The following is a 16834-nucleotide window of genomic DNA, read 5'->3' on the forward strand; positions in this document are numbered from 1 at the left end:
ATTACCAGGGTGTTCTGTAAATGGATTTGATTATACATTGTATTCCAGGTAATACTTTATCTGGTAAGCACGTAACAGACTGATTAGTCAGTTCTAATTACCTGATGAGAAATCATGACACTTAATAGGCATGTTTGTGTACAGTAATTAAACTAGACCACTGTCATGGCTTAGTTGGCAGGCATGGGAGTAGAACCCACTAGCTGTGACTGCTTGGGACATCTGTATCATCATAGTATGGACAAGCAAGAGATACAGCCATACTGGGATTACACAGTTTTATTTGTGAATCAACAATGCTGATGCACACATTCTTGCTATTGAGTGTAACGTTTTGTGAGATCTAAACACAATATCTGCACATGATATGGGCTAACTCACCCATCATATTTTTGTGTTCTTGGGGGGAGAGAGAAATTGTGAGCATTACGTGGCCGATACTAAAAATGTAGTGCTACATAGCACTGAATTCAAACCCAGTACTGTGTGTGGCAAAATGTACAGTTTACAAGAAATTTAACAGACTGAGCTACTGAGGCACTGCTGACTACAGGGTGACTGACACTTTCCTGGGGACCACCTGGAAACATACTATGAATTGTGCAATACAAGTTACAGGACTTTCCTCTAACATTCTAGTACTGTTACAGTGTTTTACTAGACTGCAGTGCCAACAGAACATGAATGCATGGTATATAACCATACTGCATATATTACTACAGCTTTATTTCACTTTCAGCAATACAGGTGAACACATGTTATTGGTTTGCAATATCTGTAAAGTCCACATACACAGTATCTGGCCATGGAGTGGGCTAACTCACCCATATAACTTTATTACCTGATGTCAGTGAAAGACAGAGCATTATGTGACTGGTATTGGCCTAGAGAAAGCCTTGAACAGTACTATGAGTTAAGCAATACAATTTGAACCCATTAGATTTGCATTCTACAGCTATTACAGTGACTTACTTGACTGCAGCAACCTTACCTTACAGACTCATTGCGTGTAGCCCTACTGCAATGGTTATGGAAAGGTAATTCTGATTTACACCATTTTCCTTGGTATTATTGGTATTGCTTCTTGTTTATATTGAACTACAGTTATTATTCATTTATTACACTACAGTTCTAATTCCATCTTTATTGCACTGCAGCTCTAATTTCAACTTTATTGCACTACAGACTTTATTGTATATATTTTATTGCAGTTAATGCTTTAATCTTTCTTGTTTATTGTACTACAGTTGGCATAATACCTCCATACTCAGCACACTTGCAGTGCAACCTGGCCAGGTGCCTAGCATGAGACTTGACATTGTGAGCCCTCTCAGCTGCAACTGTTGGGAGAGAAGCACACCATTATGCATACCACTTTTGCAGACATTCAGATTACATATTGGTAAAACAGAGGAAAAAGTACTTACATACCTGTGGGGCATTCCCTGCCCTCGCTTCTTGAACTCAGATGTCCAAAGTTCCCCTCTTTCATCTTTTCAGGTCATTATGGAGGTGACGCCACTGATCACCTGTGCAGGGGATACAAGTAACACTGATGAGTTCTCTGGCCAGCCAGTCCCATGCCGCCAACTTACACTCTGAGCCCTGGAAACTGCCCTGCAGCAGCCTATCATCATGGTTTTTCACAAGGAGCCCAAGCATGACCCTGGACTCCTGAATGCCCCACCACTCCACCCAAAAGTGCACACCTTCTCCAACACCACCAGCCATATTGACAGATGATAGAACTCCAATGGATTCTTCAGAATTCCAACCTAGTGCACTTTAAATAGGCTGTTTTCCCACTCTTACATGTCATTGAGCAGCATTCAAAAAAGTACCACATTGTTTAGCAGCATATCTGAGCAGCATGCAAACATGCACAATCTTGGTTTTAGGGAAGCTGAGCACCACGCAAACATTGGCAGCTGTTAACATATTTATGCAGTGCTTAGCAGGTTTGAGTGCAGTTGCACAGGGACCAGCAGAGCCATATTTTAAAATCTTGTCTGTAGCATGTGCAATAAAAATACAGACAATTTATGACTTCCATGTATTCGAACCCTAGACCTACTACACATATAGCCATAACTCTACCAATTAAGCTACGTGGATATTAAGAAATCCAGTATACCTTCACATATACCACTGAGCTGCCTCTTAGCAGTGCTGAGCACCTCTCTGCCCCACACAAACAAGCTTAAACACACCAGTAAAGAAATAATTAATTACATCCGGTTTCTATTTTTAGATGTCTGGAAGATGTCTGTCATCTATATAAGCTCCGCTCAACTTAGCTGCCCTCTGCACCGCACCACGCAAACACCAAATTAAAAAAAAACCACATAAATGTCATTATGCTTATTAATTACATCCGGTTTTTATATTTAGATGTCTGGCAAGTGTCAGCTGTCTACATGTGAGCACAGCTTGGCATTGCTGTGATCCGTGCTGCGCCGCACAAACATGCATTTTATAAAAAAAAAAGAGAACAGACAACACTGATTCAATGTCTGTGTTCCTCGGCTCTCACTCAGTGGCGCACCATCATTAATATGCATGGCGCGCTGCCTAGTGGGGACCCTGACCATCTACACAGATACATTCTGTGTAGGCTCTACACTGTGCCTACACAGATTTTATTAAATCCTGGGAAAAGTTTTTCTGTCTATTCAAAACAAAAACACAAAGTCATATGTCTGAATGAGGGCCTTAAATAGTTGTATTTCTCTACACAAACTATTAATGATTCAGACCTGGAAGCAAGTAAAGGGTACATGGAAAAATCTCCTTGTTTGGATATCTATGAGGTTTTGGCACCCAGATAAAATTATTTCATCTGGCATCCATTTAATGTGTTGGAATTCAACAAATTGGTACACAATTTAATATACTCTCTCTGTATTTTCAAACAAGTACCAAAATGAATTGACCAATTCTAGTTTTTGGACTTTTCACATTGCCATTGCTACATATTCTGTTATAGAGTTATTTTATGCTTGAAATCTGTGTTTTGATTTGTTTTCTAACTGCTGTATAAGTCACTGATGTAAACATAACTACAAGTTTCTTCAAATACTGTGTATGAAATCTTGTTGAATTATAGGCTGAGTTCACTTAATGCTGGTTCAAAACCAAGATTCTGACCAGACAAATGGACCAGGTTAGCCAGGAGCTGGTCTGTCATACTCAACAGGGCTTCATTCCTAATAAACAAGGTAAACTTGGCTTTATAAATCTATATTATAACATACAATAGCTTTCCAAACATGGAATAGTTTGCAGAGTAGCCCTCTACTTTGATTTTCAGAAAGCATTTGGCTCCCTAAAGTGGGTTTACCTGTGGAGAACCATGAATGCCTTTGGGTTCCCTGAATCTATAAATTTGTGCAGACTTTTACACACCCATCTATTAGTGCAGGTAGTCAATCATAATTCTAGCTCTGAAGCTTTCCCCTTGTTTAGAGGTATGTGCCAAGGGTACTTCCTGTCCCCAGTGCCCTTTGTGATAGTAGTAGAACCACTGAGCTTGAATATTAAACAGAACATATCACATTGGGGCTTTTCTGTGATAAAGTTTGCTAACCTAACTGACACTTGGTTTGCGGATAACTGTACGATTTGGGTTATGCAACCTTAGAATCATGTGAAACACAATCCTGCAAACCTTTCAAACATTTGTCCAGACTTCAGGGTTGCAGGTTAATTGGCACAGAATAGCACTTTTTTTCTCTAAATGATGCAGTATCTGAATTGGATGGACAGCTTCATCATTATGGAGTTCAATGGAGGTAAGCAAGTGTCCCACTTTACCAGCTGTTCACTGACATTCCCACCCTCCACTTGAAACTGTTGTTGATCCCTTATATTAGATAACATTACAAGATGATCTAGATTCAATGTGCCCATTCTAGTCAATATTAAGGCAGTCTGAATACTCATCCTTCCCCAATTTTTCCCAGCAAGGTGTATGCCACTCTTGGACTAACATCCACTGAACCTCAAGCTTCAGTAAATGCTGTCCCCCTATATTTGGGATAGCAAACTCCCCTGGGTAGGGACAAAGAAAAATGATGGTGGTGTGCAGCTGGAGAGGACTAGACATACCCGATCTGGCTAGATATGCACAACCTGCAAATCTTACAAATTTTGGATAAGCTCAAGCTCACCCCAGACCTATTTGGCTTATGCCAGAAATATTCCTAAGTCACCTACCCCCACAAAACTTTGATGCTCTGGAGCAGCCAAAGATGTAGGACCTGGAAGGGAGGGCGGTGTGTTGCACAAAAAATGCTAAACAATTTGGCCAAAAATCATGCATTTCACACTAACAGGTGTCTTTGGGAGATGGAATTTGCCAGTGATGGTTTCACAGTCAGTGGGGTGCCACATTTTGGGGAAGCCTGGATAAGATGTGATATTGTGTTTTGGATAGATATTTTGCACCTAAAGACAATGCCCTGCATTATCTGAAAGATTGTGGCTCTAGACACAATAGTATTAAACTACCCTAGTGGCAATATTTTCAGCTTGCTAATCTTTCCAAGGAGATCCTGGGAGTACTGTGTCTAGGGAAGTGCCTCAAGATGAGTTGGTAGCTACTATATCCACACACATGTAACCCATCCAACGTTTTCTGTCAATGGCATATAAAACCCTGGACATCTACAGCAAAACAGCTTTTGAATCATATAGACAAATGTGGGCCAAGAGACTGGATTTCTACTATAGTGGATGCAAAACAAAGGAACACACAGCCCATCCCTTTATAATTCATGCATTTTAAAAAATGAGTCTTCTGTCACTTCATCCCCTCTCATGCATGTTTGTACAGAAAGGGGGGACAGAACTTATTGGAAATGTAGTCAAAAAAGCTCTGACTATTTTCACATGTTGTGGGAATGCCCTCCTAGCTCAGCGGTATGGAATAGGGCCAGGGCTGCTGCTGAGTTTGCATTAAGGAAACCCATACCACCTTGGACATACCTTAGATTTCGGACTCTGGATCTTTTTTCTACCTTAGCTGACTATACCAGCAGACAAAAACAATGGTTGTTGCATATGCACCTGTCATTACATGTTTAATTTTAAAGGCTTTTGAGTCATCCAGATTGTCTCACTCCTATTCTGTTCAAATATGTTAACAGTTTGTGTGTAGCCTTTAGACACCACTGGGAATGAGGTCAGCTCAGCTTCTTTTGGTATATTTTTGGTCTGCAAGTAAATCTCCTGTTTAAGATCTATGGTGTATTACTTTCTGATAGGCATGTTATAGATCTGTGTGTTAGCTGTTTGTTATAGTTTGATAGGTTTGTGTTGTCATAAGTGTTTATGGAGGTAGCTTTTTTGGAATTTATGAGCAAATAATGGTATTCTCAATAAAGTGGTTTATAAAAAAATACTGTATGTGAAACCTGAGGGGTGGGGGGCACGCTATCATATTATCTGTATTTACATATTTAATGTGAGCAGTTCACCTCTATGGTAGCATGCATTAGGCATGTATATCTCACTCCTTTCATGTCGCTTTACTGATTACATATGTACTAGGTGCACTGCATCCATTGGTTTAGCTCTTTTACTGAAGATTTTGTTTTTTATATATATGAGACAGATTTTGCAGTATCCAGAGGTACTTATGACTTACATAAGTACACCATGCACATGTAACGGTTGCATAGTATGTGTAAGATAAAGGTTCCTTCACTTATAACATAAGCAATCATACATTTATATAAATTAAAACAATCCACACTGACACAATTCTAGTTACAAGCATTTTACATTACAAACCATACTGACACACCCCCAGTTGCAAACATTATACATCACTTAAAATCTACCCAATCGTTTTCAGTCAAACATTACATAGCTCATTTAAGTCTTGCCTTATTTTAAACCTCATTCCTCCACTATATGTATTGTTCCCACAATTCCCATTTTTTTCCTATGTAGTTTGCTCTTACCTTTTTCTAAAGATCTCATTTCCAGTTGTTTTATCTCTAAGGTAGGTTGCCTTTGCAGAATTGGTAGCCAAGTCTATTTCACTTTCTTAAGGAGCAGTAGGACTGATACAGAGTGTCATTATCTGGATGTTATATCCAGAGTTTCTAGAACATTGCCACTTTTTTTCATCTAGTTTTTTTATAATTGTGTCGATCCATGGGTAAACTGGCCTCTTAACTTTCCTCATATTAGTGGGAAGAGGGAGTTTTGAATTAATGTGTGTTTGTAACTGAATACATTAAGTCCTGCTTGAGGGTTTTCTAGACAGTACAAGGTTGGCAGCTCTATTGATTTAGAATAGCATCTAATGTATTTTGTTTTGTTGCACAAACAGGTTTAAATATAACAATTTGACGGCTTTGCTGAATGTTTTAAAGGACCATGTGGATAGAAGAGGAGAACGGTCTCTTAAGTTGTTATGAAGGATATTGATCTGTATACATCTGTATTGTTTGCTAGAATTAAGTCAAGAGCAAACTCTTTATCAGAGTGAACGTTGCATCTATTGGTATGTCTAATTTATTTCTTGAGGGTTAAATGCTGTAATCTAGTGTTATGTTTAGAGGCAAGAAGGCCAGTGGCATTTATAAAATCACCTAGCATAATTGCATAATTGTTTTGTTTTGTTTTTTTGGAAGAAGGAAGGTTGAATTTTGGTTAGGGTAGCTTGAATTGTTGAAAGGGATTAGGGCAATGGGTTATAAACAGAGGCAATGTTTAGAAGTGCATGGCCATTTACTGTAAAGGTTGTTGTCACCCATTTAGGATATCTGCTACCTGTGTCAGGTGATCTTGGGGTGTTTATGACTTTTAGAAATATGTTAGATTTAATGGTACTTATGTATTATCGCAACCAGATTTTCAAGCTGCGATAAACTGATTCGGTTTCACCACACTATTCCTGTTAACCTTGAAAGAGGTTGTGGAAAGTATGAATTACTGCTCTGTCACTTTGTGTATCGGGTAGAAAGAGGGATAATGGTCACATTTTGCATTCATGGGTGGCATACTTTTGTAACATAACTGTCTTTCAATAAGGTAAATGAACAGATTTTTGGGCCATTTGATTGCCATGAAAAAAACATAGCACAACATAAGCAGAAGAAGGTTTTGCAGGACCGCAATGCTTTTAATGCTGAAACAGCTTATTTAGTAGGAACAGCACCCAAATGTAATAACCTGGTTAGTACTGATAGAATCAAATATTATCACTACAATGAGATCAATGGCTTGACTGGAAATACTAGCTCCAGTGTTTGTGCCCCTGTACGTGCATCAGAACATGTGACAGGAAGGGAAGATAATCAAGGGGATTGTCAGCTAGAAAAAGTAAACGCCAGGACTGGAAAATCCTTCGCATGTACTAACTTCCCTTTCATTCCCCCAATGGTAGTCTCAGTTTGGAGATCAATTATAACAGACAGGGTGATCCCAAAAACTCGAACTGACAGAAAAGTATGAAGTTTTTAAGCCACTGTCGGGGAGGAACCACAGGAAGGAAATGGTGACTGTTTTACTGCAGAGTGTGAGTTATAATGAGTTGTTTAAAATCCATCCTTACATTATACCTTAACAATGTTTGAAATTTGTTTTGAAACAGATATTAGACAGACCTTAGAAAGCAAGACCAAATGTCTGTTCTTCAATTTAACGTCAGTTATCGCAGCTTGGAAATCTGGTTGTGATAATACGCAAGTACCAATTTAATTAATAATTGGGATCCTCTTCATGATCATCAGCTGGGTCAGCTGTCATTTAGCATAGGGGAATCAGTAGATATACAATTTGACAGACAGAAGTAATTTTTAACCGTGTCTCTGTTAAAGCTACTGTATGAGATTTCTCTATAAGTAACCATGTTTCTAGCAAGGGTCACTTACTGTTAATGCTTGCTCTTTTAAGACAAACAATATTTAAGAGAGAAACTGTAATGATTGATTAAACAATTAAGTGACTAGTCATTTGTGGTGGACCAGAGTTATAGTCAATATCCCCAGATCTGAGAATTATTAGGAGCTGATGGTTTGTTTTTTTTATTTGACTATGTGCATTGTTTTGATACTGTTGAAGGTATGAATTAATTAAGAACTGTAATTTGTTTATATAAGTGATGGATAAAGCCAGTTCATTAGAGAAAGGATTAGGATGTATGGCTACTATCATACAGTTTATTTGCATTTGTTGATTAGGAACAAATTCTTGATGCTGATAGGCAGAGAGTTTACTAATTATAAGGTAAATGTTAGTAATAATAGAGGAAGGATGGTTGGAACATGAGGATGCCATGTTTGAATTGTAAAGGCATAAATTGGAGAATAGTGCTTGTGGATCTGATAAAGGTGGCAGTCAAGGGAGTAGGTGATAGTTAATGGAATAGGCAGCAACAGTGTGGCTGGTGAAGTTAAGTAAGGAAGATATGTGGTATGTTTAATTTACTAAATTGGATAAAAATAATAATGAAGGGAGAAGCTTTAGGAAAATTGATTTGTAGCTATAGGTAAGTATATACAGATGGGGAGCTTATTATGATTTTAATTGGTTGAAAAATGCATAGTGGAGGAAGTGGGTCTGTTTGTGGTTGACTATATAGAAAAAGATATGGAGGGTGAGTGAGAATCAGGACAGGATGGCAAAGCAAAGCTGTGCATAGTTCTGCTGAGTGGAACAGGGCTTCTGCCAGCCCAAGGGAAGATTATCCCAAAAAACAATTTGGGCAATCTGTCTCATGAAAAATAATCAAAATCATATAATGTTTTATTTAATTTTGCATAAATCTAACCATTAGAAGTGTTATGGCTGCTTCAGAGGCTAGTCACATTACAAAAGAAAAATGTACTGATCATGCAAAACAAGAGACTTGAAAATGAAATACAGTTTTAATGAAAGTGTCAGTTAAGGAGAAAACATTTCATGAACAGGAATCCCTACAAGGAGCAACCAATGTCCATGGGTGATGGCAGAAAATATACTGTCTCTAAGCTCTAGGTGGTTATCAGAGCTGAAGAGCAGAAAGGTTTAACAAAGATTTTTACTTTCTTAGTTTGTAAAAAGGTGAAGCCCCTGACTGTAAGGTTGACTTATATGATGAATTTTGCTGGAGATGTGGTGCATCTGTGACCAGTGCAATATAGTCAGGCAGAGACCAAGCAACTCTAAGCTCTATGAGGTTTCCACAGCTGAAGAGCAAAACAATAAATAAATAAAATACAAAAACAAGAGTTTTTTTATTTTATTAGTTTAGCAAAAGGAAAAGCCGCCAAATCTAAAGCTCATTCAATGAATTTTGCCAGATATGTTTTTGACCCAGGTGAATGCAGTCCCGTCAAGGACAAGCTTCTGAGCACTTTAACTCTATAAGGGTACTGCTTCTTACTGAAGCTATGTTTCTTATATATTTTAAATGAACAGATATGAGAAACGTAGCTTCAGTATGAAATGCTATCTTATCTGGACAGCAAAAGCATTTATAAAGAGCTGACATATAATACAATTCATTAAACAAAAACACGCAATTATCTGACTCACAGCATTGTCTGTAGTAGAAATGCCTCCAGTTTCATGACAATGGTTAAACTATAGCCAGCTAAAAGTGCCATCACCTACAGATTCTCTGCATTTTTGCTAATTAAATTACCAATATTGAATAAATGTCTCTTTCTTTTATTAACTTATTGTTATAATTGTACAAGTGTTAAAAATGTATTTCGGTTAGTAAGTTATTCTTCTATTTTGCATTCATTTTTTTTTTAATTCTGGCTGTACATACTTCAATTGTGTATTGCGATTAATTCTTCCTTTGTATACTCCATGTTTCTTTAGGACCTGCCTCCTCAATCTCAGTGACTGGTAGCCAATCAGTGTGTGCATGCAACTGACACAATACTGTCAAAACAGAGAAGACAGAGTCCAGGTAAAAAGGCTGAATGTGTTAATACAGTTTCTTCTCCTTCTATGGCCAGTTCAAGATGAGGGAAGCAAAGAGTAAAACATAGATTGACACCAGCTGTAGTGGACTAGGGATTGTAAAGAGACAGAGCTGCAAACTGCTGGAGGAACTTGACAGTGTTATGTTGTGGTGTCCCACTCCCTCCAGCAGTGAATTAAAGCGTAGCATAAGAAGTCTTGTATAGCTGCTGTTTTGCTAAGGTAAAGTACTAGAAGGCATATTGTGCATTGTCTTGGGGACTGTAAAACTACAGAGCAAACTGCCAACAAGGAAAGCATTCAAAGTGGGCCACCAAGAGGCAACCAAGAAGGCCGAAGAGTAATGGCAGCCACCAGGCAGGCAGCTTAGCTATGCAAAATTATACCAGTGAGGTGGAATTGTAGCTGTGATGTACGTATCCCAGACTTCTTTCACCATTTCAGGACATACGATCCAACAGTCGACATACAGATGTAAACAGTTCTGCAGTTAGAACTAAGAAACTATTTCTATTTTCAGTTTTATACTTAGTAAACATTCCATCTTTTGAGCCACCCCTTTCTAAACAAGTAAGTTATTCCTTGGATTCTTTGATTGGCAGCATTCATGATATTTTACCACAGATTTTATAAAAGTTTAATTGCTTAGTCTCACTATTGAAATCTGTCAAAGTGCCACCTTTCAGGTCAACTAAACAGAATGGCTCCAAAGATCCAAGTATAAAGCAGTTTTAAAATCATTTACTCTTTCTTTCTCTTGCATATCATGTTACCATTTTGTTTAGAAATGTTCCATTTAAAAATGGATTAACCTATAGGTATTAATTGTTATCAGAAGGGTAAAAACATTAATCTCAATTATCAGAAAACTAACAGCTGACCTGCTCATTAATTATTGCAGGAACAGTCTGTTGGTAACTTCAACTAAAGGTTGAAAAGGGTTAGCTGTCAGAGCCACAGCAATGCATGTACCATCTATTGTTGAAATGCAATGATGAAGCATGATATTACAAAAAATAGAGGAAACGTACTTCTAGAAGTCAGCCTTCTGAAATCATGTCACTCATTTTATTTCAACATGTACGTTATTGCTTTATAAAATTAAACTCAACCTTCTCAGATTATGTAAAGTTTTTTTTTTCTTGCAACAGAATTTTTTTTTCTTTCTGTTGCTTGCTGTTGTAAAACACTAAAAATGGAAAGAAATCTTAAAACTGAGATTAAAGTGGCTCACATTTTTGTATTCCCTCATGACAAAGTTTAGGATGGAGTTATTTTCAACTCTGTAGTGGTGTGTTAACAACAAAGCAATAAATGTGCCTGCCTTGCTGATATTATGAGAGCAGGATAGAGGTATTTTCAGCACAGTAGTGATATGTTATTGGTTAAGTAATAAATATGTTTGCTTTCCTGAAATGTGTAATTTTTATGAGAAATTTTAGTAAGTGCAATAAAACATAATTAGCCATCAGATATGCTGAGATAATTGTACATGTAGTCTCATATTTAACCATGCATTTAGAGTGCAATTATTTGTGTTATTCAAAAACATCTCACAGTTGTATTACTTACCTACCATTGCTTTTAAGGTGCTAATACACTGCAGACCCATTTTATATTCTTTAGCAGACAACTACAACACTCTGAGACTGATTTTCAGATAAATGCAGAACAGACATAACATGCATTAGATAAAATGTTACATCAAATAGAAGAGCATCACTTTGGATATACAACATTTTAAAAGAAATGAAACATACATCAGATGCAGACCAGGTATGATGTGATTCATACTATATCATAAACATATAAACAAAATGTGGGAAAAATGCAGGTTACAGAAGTAAGTACAAGGCAGGTAAAAGACAGTACAATGGCATCATGGTTAGTGTTGTTCCTGGGTATTGACTCATTTGTTGTCTATGTCAAATCTGCTTATCTCAGCTTGTATTTGTGAGTGTATACATAAGTGCATGTTTGTGCTCTGAGGACAGGGGTGCAATTGAGATGACCAAAAGGGGTTTTCAGTGCAAATTTTCATCAAATTAAAAATATTGTTGAATGATACCTTGATCAAGTTTTGTGTGATTAATTAAGTTATGTGAGGGTATTATGTTGTGTGAGATCATGATACAATGTGGATTGGGATTATACCCTCTCCCCTTTTGTTTACTCCAGTATTTAGTATATATTACATTGCAGGAGTGTGAGGAAGGGCTTGACCCTTGAAAAATATTGTTACATGTATTATTGCATTCATTAATGTGTGGGGTCATCTATCTTGTATTTGTGTTTATGTGGTGCAGGAGTGTGTGTATGTTTGTGTTTGTGGTGGAGTTTGTTAGTGAATAGAGTGCAATTTTATATCACTTTTGTCTCTGTCATTATTCAAGTTGACTTTATAATCTATATTTCTATATATCTGTTGATGGCTATATAGATATAAATATATAGACATGTACACACACACACACACACACACACACACACACACACACACACACACACACACACACACACACACACACACACACACACACACACACATTCATTAAAATGCTTAGCACAAGCCCTAAAAATGTTCATTCTTCCATGACATGCCCATATATGATTCAGAGACATCAGACATGTCAGTATTAATAAGGTTAGACATCATTATTGGCTAATTTTCATGTTTCTGAATCACTTTTACTATTATGATGTACAGATCATTGATGATCTGTGCTTCATGGTAGCAAACTGCTGGTTGTGTAGGCAGTAGCATTCCTCCCTATCACTCTCCAACACTCACAAGCACTACAGCACGAATGCATGTGCACCCACACACACACACACATTCACACAAATGCACCAATCCCTGTGCCTCTAACCTGTATACCATCCCATTTTCCACGCACCCCTATGATAGCTGAAGCACCAGTCTGGCATGTATCTACTATGTCCTGGTAGCTAGTGTATCTCCCCACAATCCCTGTATTGCTTTTGCTGCCCTTTGAGCATTTCTGATCTCGGACATCCCTGGTGGTCTAGTAGTTCCCTCACCCCTGAACCCTTTGTGACGCTGGTGCTGTTACAGCACTTCACTTTATTATCCCTGTTGATCTAATGGTTTCTTCCCACCCACAATCACCATTCTAATGTTGGTGTTGTTATGGCACTTCAATTTATGTAATCGTTGGTGTCTACTGGTTCTCTAAACCCCCTCCCTCCAATCCTCATAATACTGTTGGCACTGGACAGCACTTTAAAAGTCATCTGTGGTGGTCTAGTGCATCCTCTCACTCCCTGATCCCTGAACCATGGTTGGTACATAGTTGAACATGGCCTTCTCCCGTCTTCATTACCACATTTTGGTAGGGATAATTATGCTGATCCACATGACCAAGAATTTTTTTTGAATTGCCTGGCCGTATAGATGCCATTCCTGGAGCTGGTTTTGGGGAGAGAGCACATGACAAATTAGCATATGCCTTGCCCCCGGAATGCCTCATTAGCATTCATATGCCCTTAGGGCCAGCCCATCATGGTACAGCATGGCTTTGTGTTAGAGCAACATGTTAGGGCAGTTGCTGAATGGGGGAAATGACTACAATTTGTACACAAATATAGGCATGTGTGTGAGTATGTGTATTTTGGGTCTACTTTAATTCAACAAATTTACCTTTCACCAACACAGTGTTACAGGGTAAAGAAACACTTGGCCACCAGGAGAAAAGAACTGCATGGAAAAAATGTAAATCCATGCAAGTGGGGGGGCTTCACCCCCCACACCCCTCTGACCAAATATACCAACTCTGAGATCACACTACACTGAGAAAAAGGACAAGGTTGACCCTGGTGGCCAAGTGGTTCTTTACCCTGTAACACTGTTGGTGATCAAAGGCTTTGTAGAAATGGACTTTCATTGAAGTCATCTTAGAGTTTTCAGTTTCGGTGAAAGGTAAATTCATTGATCTAAAGTAGACCCGTATGTTTTATATTTATCCACGGTACTGCCTCAATGGCAGCTTAACTGCCATCATAGCTACTTTCTTATGCTTCTAATAATACCTTGATTTATTTATAAAGCTAGACTCTGAAAAAATGAAAACACTTTAATTAATTTGTTGATCCATGACAGAAGTGTCCAGACTACAATACTCTTTTCAAAACACCAGACTTGACCAGATACTGATATAGAAAATGTTACAATGGTTATGTACATTTTCTGTATCTGCCTATCCTTTATCAGGGATATTGTCTGATGTATTTTTATTCTAATATTTAAATTGTCATTACTCAATATGATGAACCTTATTAAATGTGAAAGATAAGTAACATATGCACAGTTTATTCTATGCTTAAATTACTGATTTATTAATCATTTTATATAGAAAAAGCATATGCATATCAAGACACCAACTCAGAATTACAGCAGAAGTGAATGTTCCTGACAGAGTTTTTTATGTAGATCCCAGAAAATATACTTGGATTTACCAACACAAATGCATACATTTTCTACTGATACCACACCACCTTAGCTTTCTTATGCAAGAAATAAGAAAAAATCATAATATTAAATTTAAATCTGATTACAATTTTTGGTTAATTTTTCACTGAAAATAAATTACTTTGGGTACAGATGAAATAGTATTTCTAAACCTAAAAACCTTTTAATTAAGAATGTATCCACCTGACATTCTTGTGCAAACAGTACCCCACTGTTTTAGTAACTAGCTGTGATTTTCAAACACTGCTAAATGTGCTCAGCAGGGTCATATCTTTTGAAAATTGTTGTTCCCTTTCCCTTCATTTTATATAAGATTGGGTAATAAAGTCCAGTCTATACCCATTATAGGTCGTAAACATCCTTTAGCTAATGTACTACAGAATCTGTGCACCTTGTACCAAGCACTAGGACACAGTCTGTTAATAAAGCCTCTGTGTAACCACAGTATGTCTGTTCCACTGCCCCCAGGAAACCTTACACATACTTATTACAATGTCAGTGCAACCTGTACCTAGCAGCTGGTTCAGCACACTCTGCATCAACCAGCCTGGGCCTATAGTTCTCTATATTTCCAGCATTTTGATGCTACTGCCATTTTGTGGCCCACATCCAGCTACTATAGCCCTCTTCAGCCAACATATATATATAGTTTTGCATATATACTCTTATTTCAGAATAAATTACATTTCCCTATATCTGATGGCAATTTAGTAAGCTTCTTAACAAACATTTATGGAAAAAAATATTAAATGTCATTTTGATAACTGCCATCTATTTGGACAACCTTGCACAAGTTCTTTAACAGTGATTAAAATTAGTGAGTGATCCTGCCACCTCAGAAAATGAAGCAAGCTCATCATACATCCAGCTTTATAAAACAAGAGTTGAATTTGTTTAGAATTTCATCCTCAAAGACATTTTTATATACAACCCAAATAGTTTAGATTCATATCCATTTAATGTAGAAGAATGAAGCCATATTTTTCTGTTGAACGTGCAGTCAAACCACTGCCAGCTACAAATTCTTAATGTGACACACTTGAAAGTGATTATTGCAATTCATACTGCTCAATAAGAGACTTAGGGACACAGGTGGACAGTGGTCTCATCTTCAATAACCACATCGCCACAACAGTCAGGAAATCCTTCTATGTGGCACACCTCATCACTAAGGACTTTTCATCCAGAAAAAAGGAGGTCATTGTCCCACTGTACTCATCCCTCATTAGACCCAATTTAGAATACAACGCCCCATTTGGTATGTACCTCCCAAGACATCTGCAACAACTGGAAAGACCGCAGAAATACCTCACTAAAAGAATCACAGGCCTAAAGCAGATGCCCTATACTGACCGCCTTAAAAAACTCCAGCTATACTCTGTCACATATCGTCTACTCCGAGGTGATCTCTACTTAACATGCAAGGCCATATCAAACCCAGAGCTGTTGGACATGCTACACTTAAAGAAATCCCAATCCCTCAGAGCCACACGCTCCAGGGATCTAAACCTTGTCATCACAATAAACAAAACATGCTGGAGGGATAGGTTCCTGACCCAGAGACACCCCAGACTCTGAAATAGACTGCCCATACATGTCAAGCACAGCACCTCTTTGGCCCACTTCAAAAGGAACCTTGATGACTGGATGGGAGAAAGAAAATTCACCCCAGGCATCACGTCAGTCACCCTGCTAGACAGGGGTCCAGGGAAGTAAATAGTGTGGGAAGAAATAATCAGGGAATTGTTATGGCTAGGCTTGTATAGGTCCTAGGGCCGATAGCCTAGTAGCAACCTATGAACCTATGACAATAATTTAAGTGATGTTACAGAATATATTTCAGGAGGAATTAAGTAAGGCTTACACATTTTTGTTTAGTGTACTCATCGTGGCGCAATGCATATACGAGCACAAACAATTTTAGATTCAGTAAGCGTTGCTTAGCGGCAAGCAAGTGTGCACAACCAGGGAAAGTTCTATGGAATGTAAAATACCTCATAAGCAGGTGTATCTTATTCAAATAACCCAGGTGGAGCAATCCAACAAGCAGAAAGGCATCCTGTAGACTCCTTGTCAGTGTCTGTAGTGTACATGGAATTTTTCCATGTACAGGAGTCTACATGGACAGAAGGGGATGTCCACAAATATGGACATAACCCCCAGAAAATGTTAGATCACATACATATATGTGCAAAAGGTACATTGTCGGTGTCTGAAAAAGGAAGGGAATATGTAAAATTAATAACATTTTTTTATTTCAGCATGTTTGTGCTATGCGCCACAGTGAGCAAACATGCTTACCAGGAATAAAAAAAAAAAAACATGTCTAATATGGTGTTCACAAATATACTATAGGACTTTGTGTTGGGTCCATACAACAGTGCATATATGCTGTTACCAAGCTCACACGGCTTT

General features: G+C 38.0%; 1 long non-coding RNA gene across 1 annotated transcript in view; it reads right to left on the minus strand.

Moving 5' to 3' along the window:
* Nucleotides 1-1438: 1438 nt before the first annotated feature.
* Nucleotides 1439-16834, minus strand: part of LOC122815245 — an 80108-nt gene continuing 64712 nt past the window's right edge. The window contains exon 3 of the long non-coding RNA XR_006366941.1: nucleotides 1439-1529. This is a non-coding gene — a long non-coding RNA (uncharacterized LOC122815245). The remainder of the gene's footprint in view (nucleotides 1530-16834) is intronic.

Source organism: Protopterus annectens, chromosome 11.part0, assembly GCF_019279795.1.
Source record: "Protopterus annectens isolate FY-2018-M chromosome 11.part0, PAN1.0, whole genome shotgun sequence".
NCBI classification, from domain to species: Eukaryota; Metazoa; Chordata; order Ceratodontiformes; family Protopteridae; genus Protopterus; species Protopterus annectens.